Source organism: Aulonocara stuartgranti (assembly GCF_965226115.1).
Source record: "Aulonocara stuartgranti genome assembly, chromosome: 14".
NCBI classification, from domain to species: domain Eukaryota; kingdom Metazoa; phylum Chordata; class Actinopteri; order Cichliformes; family Cichlidae; genus Aulonocara; species Aulonocara stuartgranti.
Window position 1 is genome coordinate 21,038,841 of NC_138950.1, and position 18,379 is coordinate 21,057,219.

Genomic DNA, 18,379 nt, shown 5'->3' on the forward strand with positions numbered 1-18,379 from the left:
ATGTATCCATGTTAACACTGACTTATAGTGAAACACGTGACTCATGTGGGTCTTTTACATTTCAAATAATAGATCTTGTTGTTGGTAGGCATCATCATTTATTTCCTGTACTATCTATTTCAAAGTTGGATATTTTTTTAACCTTATAATATTATACTCAGAATTATAGTAATTAATAACAGTAATTACCCTAAATCTAAGACAACTCGGGAAGGAACATATTATACAGTGCTATAGGATCAGGTTGAATTTATTCATTCAGTTAGTGTTGTGACCTTCATTTATTGTTTTCTGTTCTCCTCCATTTTCTATGTATTTGTTTCATCATTCTTTGTTTACGCTAGGCATTTGTACATGAGCACAATTGCACATGCTGTTGAGTTATGATGAGCAAAATAAACACTGCCCTTTGAAAGGTCAGAGAATCTAAATGACGGCATGAAATGAAACACAATAGATCCAGCCAACACGTTCCTGTTTATTTGAAAAGCAACCACTACATTATGGGAAAATTAAGGGATGAGTGATTATTTGACAAGATTCTGGGAAATCTGGATTCCAGAATTCCCGAGCCCTTCATTAGTTGTTGATGTCAAGAGACTGCTGTGAGTTTGCACAGTACTGCGTGCAAGGAAGTAAGAGCTACACCTCATAAAAAAAGGAGCAAATTAAACAACTGAATAGCAGAATTCTGTAATTCAATGGGCTCTATTTATAATTAAATTGATAAGATGAATTAAGTAATTCCACATTACTAATTATAAATACACGCTGGGAAATTATTACTTTAAGATTGAGGATTATTTTTACCTCCCCTAAGACTCACCAGAGTTAACGCATTTTCTGGTAGGATTTTTTTTTCCTTTTTTGCCTATTAAAATTGTCTACTTTCAAATGAACTACACTGTTTTTGAAAAGCTGCTCAGCTAAAGCTTGCTATAGTTTTCTCTACCTCATTTAAGCAAGTAGCACCAGATGTAAGGGCTATCATAATGCAAAGTATCCCCTTGTGTATTATTGTTTTGATTGTTTTGATAGTAGAATACAGTTTTTTTTTAAAGAAAGCAAAGAAAAACAAAACATGTTTAGCTTAAAAGGCCACATAAATAAAAGGAGGCAATCCAAAAGGTGTTTGTGTGTGTATTCCTGTTTAGACGGCTTTGTGAGGACCAGAAATTGGTATTCTACTATACTTGTGGGGACCAACAGTCACTTGTGAGGACACACAAGGTCCTCACGAATTTGAAGGCATTTTTGAGGCTCAGAATGTGGTTTTAATATCAGGGTTACAATTAGGTTATGATTAGGTTTTGGGTAAGCAGCCAGGGAAAGAATTATGTCAATTAGATGTCCTCACTAAGTGAGGTAAACAAGAATGTGTGTGTGTGGGGGGGTGTTCATGAAATTACATAATTAATACTTTAACTGTCAAACAGCCTTTGTTGTGTGTGCTTGTGTGCTGTCAGGTAAACTGCAACACTGACGTGTTAGTCATGTTGTGCATACAGAAAAAACTTCGATGCTGTCGTTGCTCTTTGACATGATGTTTCAAATCAAGAAAAAGCTTAGTATGGTATTTTAGCTTTTTGGTCTGCATTCTTCCATCTGAAGAAAGTCAGGTTGAGTGTCTACAAAATGATCAGTTGTCCCACCGTTGTGTCACATTGCTGTTCCATGTCTTAGTGATGAGACGCCTTTGGGCCTGTGATGTGAGTAATGATTTTCTAATAACTTGCAGCTTGTTAGCTCAGCTGGCTTGGGAACTGACTGCCAAAGTGTCTCCGTCCTGTTTGATGTGTGCGTCTGTGTGTTTGTGTACACTACCAAAACACAGAAGTATGCACTGTCATTTTCAATTTGATAACACTTTGATCAATGTTGGACGAATTGTTAAAAAGTGACATAATTTCTGCATCGCTGCCCACATTTTATTATGCCAAAAGTATTTTTAGTTAAAGCATTGAACATTCACATCACGCCCTGACTTCTAGGCTTGTGTTCGTCATGGATGTAATTGGTAACTTGATGTCGTGTTTTAGAAAGCTTTTGGTATAGATTAACTTTGAGATAAGTGGAAAAAAATATAGGGTAGCAATGAAAGAAGTCCTCCCTCTTATGACATGAAAGAATTTACTGTATATTTAACTTATAATGGCTGAGACACAGTGTGACTGAAGATGCTTGTTAAAGTATATAATAGGTTTACAGAGTAGTCAAAGTAAAGCCGTGGGAGGTTTTATATTTCACATACCCGCATTAGATGGTGGTAGGTTTAGACAGTTAAGCTTCCCACCATGGTTTTTCTCATTTGTACTAAAAACTGACACATGCAAAAGGTAATCAATATTTTCTATAATGGCAAATGGATTGTCTTTAACTACTGTCACAGGAAGCTTTAGAAAATATTTGAACTGCCTCCCTCTATAGCATGAAGAAAATACTGATATCCAAGTAAAATATAGTAGAGCTTCCTGAAAAGGAAACTAGTTTTCTACTTTTTAGCTCTCCAGTTCATAGAGTGTGTTAGTCTATACAGTAGTATCAATTAAATACATGCAAGTATTTAATAGATTCCCATTCATGATCCATTAAGGTTTAACCCTACTGACTTGGATCATCCACAGCTGTTTCCTGCACTGCTACTTGAGAATGACATTTGTAGTATTGATATGACATTTCTTAAAGGTGCTTTATACAACATTCAGAATCACTGGACTACAGAACAAACAGACACACTGCTGACATCTATCCCATCCCTGTACTGGATTTCTTTTTTGTCCTGCTTAAAAAAATCATATATAGTGTATAACATTCTAAATACAGGTAAATTAAATGGAGAATAGCACCCGCTTCTCAGTTAGACACATGGTGTGAAGCAGAGAAGACACAAAAGTAGGAGACAGAGAAGCGATGATCTCTTTAAAGACAGCAGCAGAGACTCCAAACACTGAGATAAAAAAAGGCGCAGTTGATTCACTCATGCATACATTGCAAATTTCAAATATGTTTTTGATGTTGTATCAGTGTTTAATATCTCACATATAAAGCTTGTGAAAAACTATTTGATGGATTACTATAATATGTGGAAAACATATTCATGCAAACATTTCCATGCTAAGTTTTACTCTGGATTTGGGGATGTGTTGTGATTGCTGATGTTCACAAAGGTTTGCGTGCAGCACATCCCCTTACTGGCTCCTGAATAGCCCTTTACCTCAGACACAGTTCAGTGTCAGTGTATGCGGCTACTAAATTAGCCAAAATAGAACAACAAAACTGATGCCAACAATTACCCCAGTGAAACCAACAACTGATGGCCAATCGCCATTGTGTTTGTCAATTTGCCCCACTGGCATCCTAAAGTGTAATCACGTAGTAATTGCAGATTATAATTAGCAATTATTCATTCATACTTCTCAGTAACTTACTCAGCTACAATTCTATGAACTAGATGTTTCATAAAGGCTTTAAATTGTCACCAATGTCAACTTTGGGGATATCGCTATAAACATTTGAACTCTAATATTGTCTTTTTTTTTTTATTCTTTTCAACAGGTCTGTGGATCCAGCTTGCTGTTCTGTCTTGCTTTTCTGTCCATCTACCTGCCACCTCAGTTTATCTTCATGTTGAGTCTTAAAACACAGAACACCAGATAGAGGTAGGCATGGCTTTAGCTACAGCTTTAACTGGTATTTGTTGTACTGTAGAGTTTTAAAGTGTGCTAACTGAGGTTGCAAAAGCGGCTCATTTGGGAGCTGTGACACTGTTGTTTTGCTTTAATTATACCTGAAACATACATAAACAGTTATTGCCAATTAACTTTAATAAAACTTTAATGATCCTCTGGGAAATTGGGTAAGTATAGGATATTACATTAAGCTCTAATTGATATCATTAGAACACGCTCACACACACACATATACATCCATTTTTGTTAGGTTTGCTAAATAAACTTCAGCTGTTTTATGGTTTCTTTTCCTCATACTTTCAAGTTCAGCAGTAAGTGAGACATGCTGCAAGCCTTGGTTTTCTTATGCATAGTGAATGGGAAAACAAGGCATGTGCCCTTGAGTGCACAAATTCACATGTGAAAGTAAAGTAATTTGTGTGTGTGTGTGTGTGTGTGTGTGTGTGTGTGTGTGTGTGTGATAAGAGCAGTGTTTTTTTTACTCCATTTTTCTCTGCCTGTATTGCAGGCATATTAGGCACACTGCTTTAGGCAGTCAGACAGCTACGCCAAGCAGGGAGACTGCCCTTGCTGGCCCTGATACAGGATAGAAGGACTATAGATGGATGGATGAGAGATAAATAAGTTATCATTGTAAAACATTTGCAGATGATTAGCTGCCACATGTCTGCCTTTATCTAAAATTCCATTATATTTTTACATTATATACTGTCTTTTACTAGGGTGTTTGTGCTTAACAGAAGCATAACCTCAGTGTTTATTTATTAGTTTTTGTTTTTAGTAGCAATGATTAAAAACATACTCTGAGCACAGGTCAGTAGTCATTCAGTTGCATCCATCAGATTCCTGTTTGTCAGTTGAAATTCACAAAGGACAGAGAGTTGTCTTTTAAAAGGATACTTTTGAAGTCCCTGAGAGAGATCTATGTATGTCTGGGTTTGGGTTTTTGGTTTTTTTTTTTTTACATAATATTGGTATAGTTACTGTTATGTTTTCCTTTATTTGAGGATGTCTTGTTTTTTTTGTCAGAAACCAAGCCAGGAGAATTTTTTAAACTGTCTGGGATTGTTACCAAAGCACAATTACTGTGGATTTTATGGAATGGTTTTGTCCTTTGGATCACTAGGGACAAACCAGAAGTTATCAAGACGAACATGACAAGCTATACAGGAAAAGCTATAAACAAGTAATTATAGACCTATGATTATCCATTCTATATATTGTTCAAATAGACAGCATTTAAAAAAAATATAGGAACACTTAAAACACATCACATCTGCATATTTCTTGTACATTTTTTTAATGTTTCGTTTATTTTCATTAGGAAGATAACGCTCTTGCAAGGCCATTTACCTTTTTGTATAACAAATTGCTCTACATTATTTTTTTAGTTTTGCACGGTCAGCTAATTTAGATTTTATACACTGAATAAGAAATGTTTATACCATATAAAAGAGTCAGCAATTTTGTGTGAATGCAGTAGTCCTATGATGATTAATTTTTATTGAGTCATTGTTTAACATCAAAGCCTATAGGGACAAAGTATGCAGATTCAGTTCTTTCTTTTGACTTGCTGGTTGTACGAGACATAGAGTCAGACAACTTACTTCTTATCTGCCTAATTACTTTTATGACACACTCTAATGAATGTGTCCTTAAACCATGTGATATCCATACTTTTGGCTATTTTTACCTATTACAAAACAGGTTTCGCTTTTCTCAGTGATCTTTCTTCTTACATCTCAAACACCATAATGTGCTGTTTGCACCCATCCTTTAAATTACTGGCCATAATTGACTTTTGTCTTCAGAAGCAGGCTTGACTCTGCTTGACTACGATTCCACTGAAATCAGTAGTATCTGTCAGTTTGATGGGCACGTCCATAGCCTGTTGAAAAAAGTTTGAGCTTATAAGGCTCAGAAGCCATTAGCTTCTACTTTGTGCGTGCATTGTGGATAAACATGTGTTCTTTAATTAGACACCAATGGGAGACTAGCATGCAATACAAGCTGCACCTGGCACTGCTTTTACTGCTCTGGGATCAGTTTTGAGGTGGACATTGTGGAAAACAGAGCTAGTATTGACAAGTAAACAAGCACTCATGTTAACAGATAAAGTTTCTATTACTGATTACTCCTTTAGCAAGCTAGCTAGGAAAAACTCATTGATTGAGAAGGGACACGCTTACCAGAAGTTAAACAGGTGTAATTATAAAAACATAAATAACATAAAATAAATAAATAGTAAAGGATGACTTGGTGGTAGCCCTACTGTACGACAGACTGGTGACATATACAAGATGTGTAATAGGCTCAAGTCCCTGCTGTATGTGTGTGACACTTTAAATAAGAGCATGTTCTTTACTCTCAAAATTGCCATGAAAAAGTACATTCACTTTATATTCTCCAAATTCTCCTACATGAATTGTTTCCTAATGCAAAAGTAATTAAACAGATACTATGGAACACCCCATACATTTAAAATATGATGTAAGGCAAGAGGCTATACCTGAATTAATGCAATTTTATAAATGCAAGCCCTTATTCGGATAATTAGACCACCAAAATGGGACTTGAGGAAAAAAAGAGGCAAATTTACACATAGTTTAAAAGTATAATTATTTTATTGCACAAACCAGGTTTATTTGCTCTTTATCAGCAAATATGTTGGGATAAATGATCCTGTATCTGAGTTTATTCAGCTGTATCATGACACAGCCTCATTTGGGTTTTTTTGTCTAGAAGTGTGTTAGTCTGTGTGCTAAACTGTGACCTTTACTTGGTGGAGAGGCATGTCTTGCACTTTGTCTTTATCCATACTTGTAGGTATATACAACATGCCAGCAGATATCAGAGCAAAACTTAATAGATTTCCCACCCAGAGACCTTAGATAAATAGAGAATCTAAACATTCTATTGAAGCTGAGAACCATGACAGCCATGTAATTCCCTAAGCTGCCTGTGAAAGCCATAATATTCATATTTCTTCATAGCAATAAAACCATATTACCATATGAAGGCCATAGGATAATATTATTATCAGCCAGCTCTCATAGTGCCTCTCTCTAGTGGCAAGGATCAGTTCAAAGCACAGCCCAAGGCATGTGTGCATGTGTGTAATAGAAATCATGTGTGTGTGTTTGTATATATGTGTGTGTTTGTCTCTGTGACTCAGGGTGTATGTGATCAGTTCCCTGAAGCGACAGCTGCACACCGAGCTCCTGAATGGAGAAAGCTTCTCTGTAATGACTACCAAGTGGCAAGCATGTCTCTCCCCTTTCTTTCTACGAACCATTTCCTGATATTTTGCGTTTACCTTTACCTCTCTCATCAGTGATTGCATGCTGATCAGCTTCCTTTCTCAATGTGCCTGATGTCCTCTTTTCTTTTACTCTTTCTGTCTTCTACTCTTTCAGTCTTCTCATTTGTGCTTTACTTTTACCTTTTACTTTTCTCCTGTAATAATATTACTCTCCAATCACCATAATCCTTAAATTAGAACTGCTTGGTACTGCTATCTGCAAATTGAGACACATCTTTCGCCACCAAACTTGTATAATACCTTGAAAAAGCAGACGAAAGAGGATGAGGAAATGAGGATAAGAACAAGGACAGGTAGGAGCAGATGGAAGAAAGCATGAGAGGAATCACGGAATGAAAAAAAGAGTGAAAGAAAACAGATATATGGTAGATGATGGATAAAACCGTATATCAGTCCTTTTTTACTCAAAGGCCATGATATCAGAAACCTGCATTTTCATCCATAGGGAAATAGGTAGATGATTGTCTTCGTCACAGTTTCATGACTTTAGCTAAATCTTGATGCTTAAATCTTGCAGTTAGCTCTTTCCAAGTTGATAATTAATTTAGCAATGAGCATTTTCTAAAGAAACAAAAGATAATGTAGTTTAATAATGTCCTTTGCAGACAATGAACTCCCAGTGTGTCCATGTTGTAATCTGGGATCTTCCTTTCAGCATTGTGGTATCCAATCCAGTATACTATTCATTATAGTAATAATATATGGTAATCCATTTATATTTTTAGCTTGGGCTCCTGATTGTGAATGAATTCTTGTGGTTGATAGCGCACATATTTATATATTTGTTCTGGTTATAAATGAAACACTATGGAGGCGTGGCTTCTGTGACCATTATTTTTGGTTTAATGATGCTGGTGATTAGTACAAAATCCAGTAACTCTAAATTTTGGTTATTTCACTTTTCATAGGTCCCCAGTTTTGCTCCTTTTAATATGGCTATCCCTGTTCTAATGCCAAATTGCTTATACATCTTTGTATTCCCTTGATGGCAGAAGTCATGTTAATGTTGTTTCTGTCTTTTGCTATTGCATGATTAGCTTTTGGGGATGGAATTAGGGAGTAAGGGTAGAAATGATCCTACTCAGAAGTAGATGAGAGAGAAAGTTTGAAATGATACAATTTCACATTTTTAGTTTGTCAAAGCTACTGCGTCTCATTATTACAAGCTCCACTCCACCAGAAAATCCAAAGTAAGAATAAAAAGTTAATGACATATGCAGCCACATTGTCTAGTGTTTGAGTTTACACAGTGGACACTGTTTCTTAGCATAATGGTAAGTAAAAGTATAATAAGTTAAATGTGAATTAGAAATTTTTAATGTAATTAAATTACAAGTTAAAGTTGAGAATTATTAAGTAAGTAATTGAAGAATAGAGTAACAAAATGCTATTGGTGTTAAGTAGGTATAAAACTGAGAAACTATAGTGTGTGTGTGTGTGTGTGTGTGTGTCTGTGTGTGTGTGTGTGTGCGTGTGTGTGTATGGTTAGTATTACAATAAACCAGATGCCATGGTAGTATTACAGCACAACAAGCACTAATGCACTGTCCGGGCAGCCACAATCATCTCATTACATATTGTACTAACAGGAGAGAACCAAATGTTACAAAGGAGAGTCCAAGAACCATGCAAAGAAAAAAAGAGAGAAAAAAAAACAGAACAGAAAAACAAACAAACAAACAGAGGATGACTATCACATGATGAGAAAAAGAGATTAAAAAGTGAAATGTTAAGAGAAAGAAATAGAAACAGGACTCATGTAACCAAAATGCCATTAGCAAGTGTCTGTTACTTTCCCCAGCTCAGATTTGTGAAATCTATCTGTCTGTGTGTGTGTGTGTGTGTGTGTGTGTGTGTGTGTGTGTGTGTGTGTGTGTGTGTGTGTGTGTGTGTGTGTGTGTGTGTGAAAATAGAGGTTGGCCAGGACGACTTTGTTTATCATCTCCTATATAGGTGATGACTTTAACCACTCACATTCAGTCATGTTGCATTAGTCACACAGACCTAAAACGTGTACACCCAGACCAGCTCAAGAGTGGTTGCCAGACGTTGCTGGCTGATGTTGGGCGAAATCAGTTTACATGAAAGATGCTCAGTTGTCTGCAAACACTCAACATTTACTTAATACTGTCCAAACTATAGTGACAGTTGAAAAAAGTGAGAAAACCACCTTTAAATTAGAAGTTGTGCATTTAACTCCAACCAACCCATTTCAAAAAGCAACACCTTTATGCCAGGGTCTGCCAGAAACTTCCCCAATCCCTCACCACCTCCTGGCAATCACCAGAGGGCCTCAGACCACTCTCTAGGCTTGTGTGACCGAGGCCTAATGGGTTAGAAAGAAGTCAATCCCATTCCTCTTGAGACTATAATAAAAAAAAAGAACATATGTAGTTATGTTGGATAGATGGAGGGATGGATGCATTTAGTTTAGGCAGAAAAAAACCCTGCCTAACTAACTTCCTATCTAACTTGTTTGATTATGAAGTTTCTTTACATTTCACAGACAAACAGTTAGATAAAAGAAATGCATCTAAAGTATCTAATTGAGAAATAACACCTGACAATGGAGCTTTTCAATGAAACTACATTCCCTACACTTGATATAACCTTGAGCTTTAGTGACACAGAAAAAGGAGGTGATCAGAAATGCCTCAGTCTTGCCACAACATAACACAGCAACCTGTGATGGTTTTCAGAAAGATCATTTTTAATGTGCTGTATGGCTGTATTTGAAGCTTGGAGTCATGTGGTACATTTAACTTGCACAGTGCAGCAGGCATTGTGTATGTATGTATATATGTATCATCATAGTCACTGTTCCCAGGGGGGCATTTGCTTTCAACATATCCGGTACTTTGACAGATTTGAATTACCTGTCAGAGGACAGGTGTCTTACCTTTGAAGAGACAGTTCATCTCAGCCAACTGAAATTCCTTCAGTTCTGTAAATTACTACATATTTCTTAAAGCTTATTAAACTGAAGTTAAGACCCTCTTACTGAACTCATTTGATCATTAGCATCAGAAATATAATGTCTGCACATGTAATGATCACTTACTAATGGAAAATGTGAATGCTTTCATGATTATCACTTTGAAAAGAAAGTACTCTACTGGACACAGCCCTCAAAACTGTACTGTTACTAGAAGGCCTAGGATGTTCAGGATGACAGTACAGTAGGACTCAAATAAATGCACAATGATCTCTCTGTGCTCCCTGGGAGACTCATGTGTCCTTCAAAGACCAGAAATTAATCATTAAAGACTCATTCACTCAGTAACTATAAGTTCAATAAAATATTATGATTGAAGTCTGCAGACTGCAATATGAATCCAAGCTGTGCCAAGACTATATGAAACTTGAAAATGTGGTTGCACTTCCTGGTTGAACAATGCATGTGACCTATTCACATCAGCTCCAAGTTGAGTTTATTCAAGTGTCACTAAAATGGTCTACAAAGGAAAAAGTACATATCTATAGAATACTGTAGAAACGTAAAAATTTAAGCATAGAAATTTTACCTCCTAATACTCTAACTCTTTCACGGCATGCATCTTTAATTTCTCTTTGCTATTTGGGCTGATTGGGACCTGATGAATATAAAAACAAAGAATTCTGAGAAAAATGAGATCCACATATGTGGACATTTGTTTTAAAGCAGTGGCAGTATAATGTCCTCGTAAGTGGACATCAGGCCCTCGTAGAGCAAAACCTATTGTTTTGGTCTAGACAAAATGTGATGTCCACATATGTCGACGCCAGCTCCTAGGTGGTTAATAAAACTTCTGGATAGAAAAGTATTAAAATGACTCTTGTGGCAGACTCTGGCAGAGTGTGGAGTAACGGCTGAGTGTAAAAAAAAAAAGGCTGAAAAATAAGTTTAAAAGAAAAACAGTGAAATAAATGTTTTTGTCGTTTCATTCAAATTAAAACCTTGCATTTTGAAATAGTAATCTGAGGACTTAGCAATTACAAAATTAACTACTACAGTAGATCGTTAGCTCCCGGACTCAGTGTAGAATAAGCTAATTTTCCCAAATTATTATTCAAGACATTAATTTGTCACAGAACTTTTAATAAAATTAAAACAAATTTAATTGGAAATAGTTTTTTTAATTCCTTTTTTCAAGGAAATAACACATGTGACGTTCTAGCTGAGGCAGCTGCTGCCCTGGCAAGGAGAAGAACTAGAACACATTTTCCAACTCATTTCAGAGAGTGAACAGAACAGTTCATGGGCTACAATAATAGTGATGCCCACGGAGGAAGTGTCTCATTCATCTCTTGTTCTCCTCCATGGGAAGGTCTGGGTCAGCTACAGAGCAGCACAACAGGGCCATCAGGAATTCAGTTTCTCCCTTTGGTAGGGCGGATCCTTGCTATACAGAGGTTGCGCCCTCGTCCCTCAACCTGGCTGGCTGGCTGGCTGGCTGGCTGGCTGGCTGGCTGGCTGGCTGGCTGGCTGGCTGGCTGGCTGGATGGATGGATGGATGGATGGATGGATGGATGGATAGATAGATAGATAGATAGATAGATAGATAGATAGATAGATAGATAGATAGATCGATAGATCGATCGATCGTCTTCATAAAAGGCAGCAGAATTTTAATTTCAGTCTTTAATCAAAGAACCCATTTAAATAACACATTTAAACCCAGCTGGGGCTCTAATAGTTTAACTGATTAACTGCATTTTTTTTTGTTTCAATACTCTGGAAACTGCCAAACTCTTATATGCACTTTGTGATTCAAAACAAGCATTTTTCCTCCACTATATATCTTTTCATCAAGGTTTTACTAACTGTTAAATGACATGTGATTTTGTATCAGATGAAAAAGAAAGCAAGCTTGGTTGTGCGAAGAGGGACTCTAGAGGGAATCTGGATATACTTTAGGGGGTACCTCAAACTGATAAGAAGCGATAAAATATTATTTTGTTAAAAAGGTTGGGATTGATTCTCTGATTGATCTTTAGTTGTTTTGAAAAATAAATAATGCAAATAGTATCTCATACACAAATAAACAGTGGACCACTGCACTGCTCGTGTACTTTGAATGCCACACAAGTACAAGCTCTCTTTTTTTCTGTCTTTTACTCTCATTCTATGACTCTCTCTCCCCCACGTTCACCCTTTCTGACGGCAACACTCCAGATTCATTACTTGCGAGATCTCCAGACCAATCTTGTACTTTCTCACAGCCCCCATACACACACTCTCACTACACCCCCACAAGCATAACACACACATACACACACACGTTCTTCCCACCTCCTCACTGTTACCATCTATGTGTCATTGGCTGTTGCTTAGCTACAGGCCCCCACCAAGTTATTTGCAGCCAATGAAAGCTTTGCCTTCAACGCTGGTTTTGACACATAACCCATTCTGGAGGAGCACTTTGTTTTTGCTATAGCTTTATCTCTTTCCATTGCTCTTGCCACAGTTTTCACCTATCCTTCATTCACTTTCTTTCATGCCTTTCTGTGCCTTGATTTTAGCTTTCGGCTATTAGTTTTACCTTTTTACTTTACTTTGTTCTTTCGCTTGATTCAGTGGGAAGAAAGCATAATGGGTTTTTATTACTGAGGAGGTGACATGAGAAAAGACAAATAGGTGTATATGAGGTGCAGTTTTGTTGCAGTGACAGCTGACATATTGCTGACGTGAAGGTGTAAAGTGTGCACTTTTGCCATCAATCATTGTAGTATTATACAGAGATTAAGCACAGGAAAGCATTGCACAATGACGTGTTAATGGTGAGTACAGATGAGTTTGTTAGTAACCCAGTTTTCTCAATAGAGCAAAGTTCGCAGAAAGTTGATTCTGTTCATCTGGACGTAGCGTTTTTAGATACTAGGTCCAGATGAACAGAATGAGCTTTTTGAGATTTCCCCACCTGGGTGATTGAGCATGCTTCAAGACAAAAACATGAAACACACACCAAAGGGCATCTGAGCACACACACATGCACGCTCATACACATACACACATATACATGCACATACATTTCTGTGGTTACACAGGACGCCACAAAGGCATGCACTTATGTACATGAACACTTATGCACTTATGAGCTGTAATGGAAGTATTTTTCTACTGTCTATAGTAAACACTATAGTAAAGAGTGCATGCTTATACGCCCTTAAATAGATCCTTAAGCAAAATTACATGTGTTAATTATTCAAACAGACATTCAGCTGCACTATAAGCAGTCAGTAAGCACATGTGCAGAGGCACACATGCGCATGTTCATGCTTTAGCACACACACAGTACATTATACACACAAGATGCTCTCCAGTGATTCTGCAAGAATACTGACAGGGTAATCCATCTCCATTGCATGGTGCAGCGTACTCTAGGAAAGCATGGTGGACACAGGATAAGTGCAGGGCCTGAAACACAGTATAAGTGAGCATACAAGCTTTGGCAGACATATGTACACACAGGCACAAACCCACTATTATTGGCATAAATTGATACTTTGCAGATATTGACTGATCCACGGGGAAAGCTAAAGGCTAGGCCTGAAACGCTGATTGTGGGTGACTCTGCTGTAAAGGATGTACAAAGCATGTGCGGTAAGAACACTAAAGTCCTCTGCTTTCCTAACGATATGGTCAACATCCTGAAGGAGAGAATTCCTCAAATTGCAGATGAATATCCAACTGTGACAAACATTGCCCTGCATACAGGGTCAAACGATGTGTCCAAACAACAATCGGAGGTTCTGAAACGGGACTTTACTGGATTATTAAACACTGTAAACTCTCTGAATGCAGCTGTATTCATCAGTGGGCCTGTACCGCCGGTCAGAGGAGGAGACGAGAGATTCAGCAGGCTGTTTACACTGAATAAATGGCTTATATCAGCATGTGCTGACCACTCAGTGCATTTTATCAACAACTTTAATATTTTTTGGGAACGCAGGCATCTGTTTAAAGCAAATGGATTTAATTTTAACAAGTCAGGGGTGAAACTGTTCACCTCCAACTTGTTTTATTCCATACGTCATCCATCTGTGCCTGGAGCCAAGGCTGAGATAAACGAGGAGTTATCTCATAAAGAGGAACAAACAGTACTCCAAGAACAGACAAAGCCCAGCAGAAACCTTGAGGAGGAGCTCCATCTGCCCCCACCCGGGAAGAGCCTCAGAAAGGAGAGACATCTGAGGCAAGAAGAGGCAAGAAGAGGGGTCCCTATTTGCCTCCAACTCTCTCAACAACACCAACGACCAGGACCAGGAACTTCCCCAGTCCCCCAAACCCCTGACAGGCCATCACCCCCATCACCCTCCTCCCCCTCCCTTTCTCCCTCCTCCCCACACCTGAAATTCACTGAAGAGATGATGGAGCGGGTCAATGCTGGGCTCAGATCTACCCCCCGGCCCAATCCCTCTTTGTCCCCCATAAACCCCCCACCAAAGCAGCCAAAGGTTCGCCACCAAGCCCCACCCTCAACAGAGCAATCGAAGTCACATTGCCCAGCCTCGCCCCCCTTAGTTCCTCCTTACCACCTTCATGCTTTGTCTCCGCAGTCTGATGTGTGATGTGTGGAGGGTCCGGGCTGCGAGGATTATGGCAGTGGTGACTTTTCCCAGAAGAAGCTGGGACCCTGTTTACTAGAAGGTTTTAAAATTTCTGTACTTTTAGGTGACAGAAGGAGACATGTGGCCTGGTCAAAACACAGAGAGCTGCACTCTAAAAGATCTTTAAATATAGTAAACATACCTTGTGTGCCACAGACTGCTCCCAAACACGAGGGGACAAGTAATGCCTCTAAAACACTTAAGTTGGCTTTATTAAACATTAGATCTTTAGCTGGGAAAACATTTTTAATTAATGATTTAATCACTGAGCACAGCCTTGATTTTATGTTTTTAACTGAAACTTGGTTGGACCAAAATAACAGTGGAGCTGTTCTCATCGAGACGACCCCTCCTAACTACAGTTTTATCAGTGAGGTCAGGGCGAGCAGGAGAGGAGGAGGGGTTGCTGTCTTATTTAATGAATCATTTCAATGTAAGCAGCTATCTCCTGGAAGTTTTCAGTCTTTTGAATATGTGGCTTTACAGCTGAAGGCCCCATCCAAAGTTGTGTTTCTTAATGTTTACAGGCCTCCCAAATACTGCACAGACTTTTTTAATGACCTCAGTGAACTGCTGTCTGTGATCTGTGTTGATTTCGACTGTGTAATTATTGCTGGGGATTTTAACATCCATGTGGACAACCCTCAGGACAAAGGGACTAAAGACCTGAGTAACACTCTGGGCAACTTTGGGCTGACTCAGCATGTAACAGAGGCCACACATAATAGAGGACACACTCTCGACCTACTGATCTCCAAGAGCCTGAGCATTTCAAACATTACTGTGTCTGATGTGGGCCTGTCTGATCATTACTGTGTTTTCTTTGAAAGTAAAATCTCAGCCCACACAAATATATCAACAGCAGTGATCACAAAACGGTGTATAACTGAAGACAGTAGTGAGATCTTTAACCAGGTCTTCCCATTAACACCTGACCTGTCCAAAGGTTCAGTCAATGAGCTCGTCAATAGCTTTAATGCAAAAATGTTAAATGTAATGGACACTATTGCTCCCATTAAGGTGAAGGTTATCTCTGGAAGGAAAAAGTCTCCATGGAGAAACTCCACACTAGTGAAAAATGAAAAAAGAGAGTGTAGGAAAGCTGAGCGCAGATGGAGAAAAACAAACCTCCAGGTTCATTATGACATCTATAAAGAGAAACTTCACAATTATAATTTACAACTGAGGAGTGCAAGAAGGTCCTACTTCTCTGACATCATCACTAAAAACAGCCATAATGCTCGGGTCTTATTTTCTACAGTTGACAGGCTAACAAACCCTCCTGTGCCAGTGGCAGCTGAACTTCATTCAACCATGGCCTGCAATGACTTTGCCAAATTCTTCACAGACAAAATCCAAAAGATTAGACAAGCAGTTGGTACATCAACAGCAGATCCAGGATATGTACTGTGTCCACCGAAAAACTGTTTAAACACCATCAAACAGTTTCACCCGATTAACAGCAAAGACCTGGAGGACATCTTAGGTCAACTGAACTCCTCCTCTTGCTGTTTAGATGTCCTGCCAACAAGTTTTTTCAAAAAGGTCTCAAAGACTTTAGAGTCAGACCTGTTACAGATCGTCAACTTTTCCTTAATGTCAGGTGTGTTTCCAGAACCACTAAAAACTGCTGTAATCAAACCTATACTGAAAAAGGACAATCTTGACAAGACACAAATGAAAAACTACAGGCCGATCTCAAATCTCCCATTTTTAAGTAAGATCATTGAAAAAGCAGTTTCTCAACAGCTCAATTACTTCTTAAAACAGAATAACTGCTACGATGCCTTCCAGTCAGGTTTTAGACAGAACCACAGCACTGAAACCGCTCTGACAAAAGTGTTTAATGACATATGTCTGAACACAGACAGTGGAAAAATGTCAGTCCTAGTTTTACTGGATCTCAGTGCAGCATTTGATACAGTTGACCACAACATATTACTCAAACGACTGGAGAACTGGGCAGGTCTTTCAGGAACTGTACTAAACTGGTTCAAAACATACTTAGAAAACAGGAAATACTTTGTATCAATAGGTAACTTCACATCTGAGCAGACAAGTATCACATGTGGAGTTCCCCAAGGTTCCATCTTGGGACCCCCTCTGTTTAACATTTACATGCTCGCACTGGCACAGATTATAAAGAACAACAAAATAAACTACCACAGCTATGCAGATGACACACAAATATATATCACAATGTCACCAGGAGACCGAGGCCCTGTACAGGCTCTTGGTAAATGCACTGAGGAAATTAATGACTGGTTGTGCCACAATTTTCTCCAACTAAACAAAAACAAAACTGAAGTAATAGTCTTTGGCGCCAAAGAAAAACGATTACAGGTCACCAGAGAACTTCAATCTATACATCTAAAAACCACAAACCAGGCGAGAAATTTGGGTGTAGTGATGGATGCAGACCTAAACTTAGAAAAACACATTAAGACAATAACAAAATCAGCTTACTATCACCTCAAGAATATTTCAAGGATAAAAGATCTGATGTCTCAACAGGACCTGGAAAAACTAGTCCATGCATTCATTTTTAGTAGGCTTGATTACTGTAACAGCATCTTTACAGGTCTACCTAAAAAATCAGTCAGACAACTACAGCTCATTCAGAACTCTGCTGCTCGAGTCCTCACTAAGACCAAAAAAGTGGACCACATCAGTCCAGCTCTGAGGTCTTTACACTGGCTGCCTGTCCGTCAGAGGATAGACTTTAAAATTCTGATGCTGGCCTATAAAGCTCTGAATGGTTTAGGACCAAAATACATCAGTGACCTCCTGACCCAGTATGAACCTTCCAGATCCCTCAGGTCATCTGGATCCGGTCTTTTATCAGTTCCCAGAGTCAGAACCAGACACGGAGAAGCTGCATTCAGCTTTTATGCTCCTTATATCTGGAACAAACTCCCAGAAAGCCTCAGATCAGCTGAAACACTCAGTTTATTTAAATCCAGGTTGAAGACTCACCTATTCTCAGCTGCATTTGAATAAAGCACCAAATCCACACTTTTAAGCTTAAATTTCAAAACTTACACTAACTACTGATCTTATCTATTTCTGATTTTATCTGTTTTGATTTTATATACTGTTTTGTTTGTTTGTTAAGCTTAAATTTCAAAACTTACATTAACTACTGATTTTATCTACTGTTCTGATTTTATCTGTTTTGATTTTATATACTGTTTTGTTTGTTTGTTTGTTTGTTAAGTGGGTTTAGAGCTCTGGGTAGCTCCCCAGCTGGGTCTAGACTGGATCTAGAGAGTATTTTAAATTCAGGGAATTTAAAATAGAAAGTAGCTCGTCCACAGAAGGACTGGTAGCTCCCCTTACGATAAGGGTTCAGATCGCGCGAACAGGTGTGGGATTAGAGCTCTGGGTAGCTCCCCAACTGGGTCTAGACTGGGTCTAGAGAGTATTTTAAATTCAGGGAATTTAAAATAGAAAGTAGCTCGGCCACAGAAGGACTGGTAGCTCCCCTTACGATAAGGGTTCAGATCGCGCGAACAGGTGTGAAATGTGTGTGTTTAGTTAGTTTGTTTGTTTGCTTGTTTTAATCAATTTTAAATCATGCTTTTTATTTGTTTTTGTTTCTAATGTCTCTGTAAAGCACTTTGAATCACCTTGTTGTTGAATTGTGCTATACAAATAAATTTGCCTTGCCTTGCCTTGCAGTGGATTTTTTATTCTGGTTAATACAAAATTGAGGATTGTCCAAAGGAACAGATGTGGTGATGGTGGTGTTGATGTAGTGGCGATATACGAAAGGTCA

The 18,379-nt window shown here is 38.4% G+C and overlaps 1 protein-coding gene across 4 annotated transcripts in view; it reads left to right on the top strand.

Annotated features, from left to right (window-relative positions):
• Positions 1–18,379, top strand: part of LOC309687214 (leucine-rich repeat and fibronectin type III domain-containing protein 1-like protein) — a 187,641-nt gene that overhangs the window by 78,330 nt on the left and 90,932 nt on the right. For 3 of the 4 annotated variants that reach the window (XM_082502007.1, XM_082502010.1, XM_082502009.1), the window contains exon 2: positions 3,556–3,659. The exons of the other annotated variant lie outside the window; for it this stretch is intronic. The gene's annotated coding sequence lies outside the window, so the exon portion shown is untranslated. The remainder of the gene's footprint in view (positions 1–3,555; positions 3,660–18,379) is intronic. 4 annotated transcript variants of the gene reach the window in all.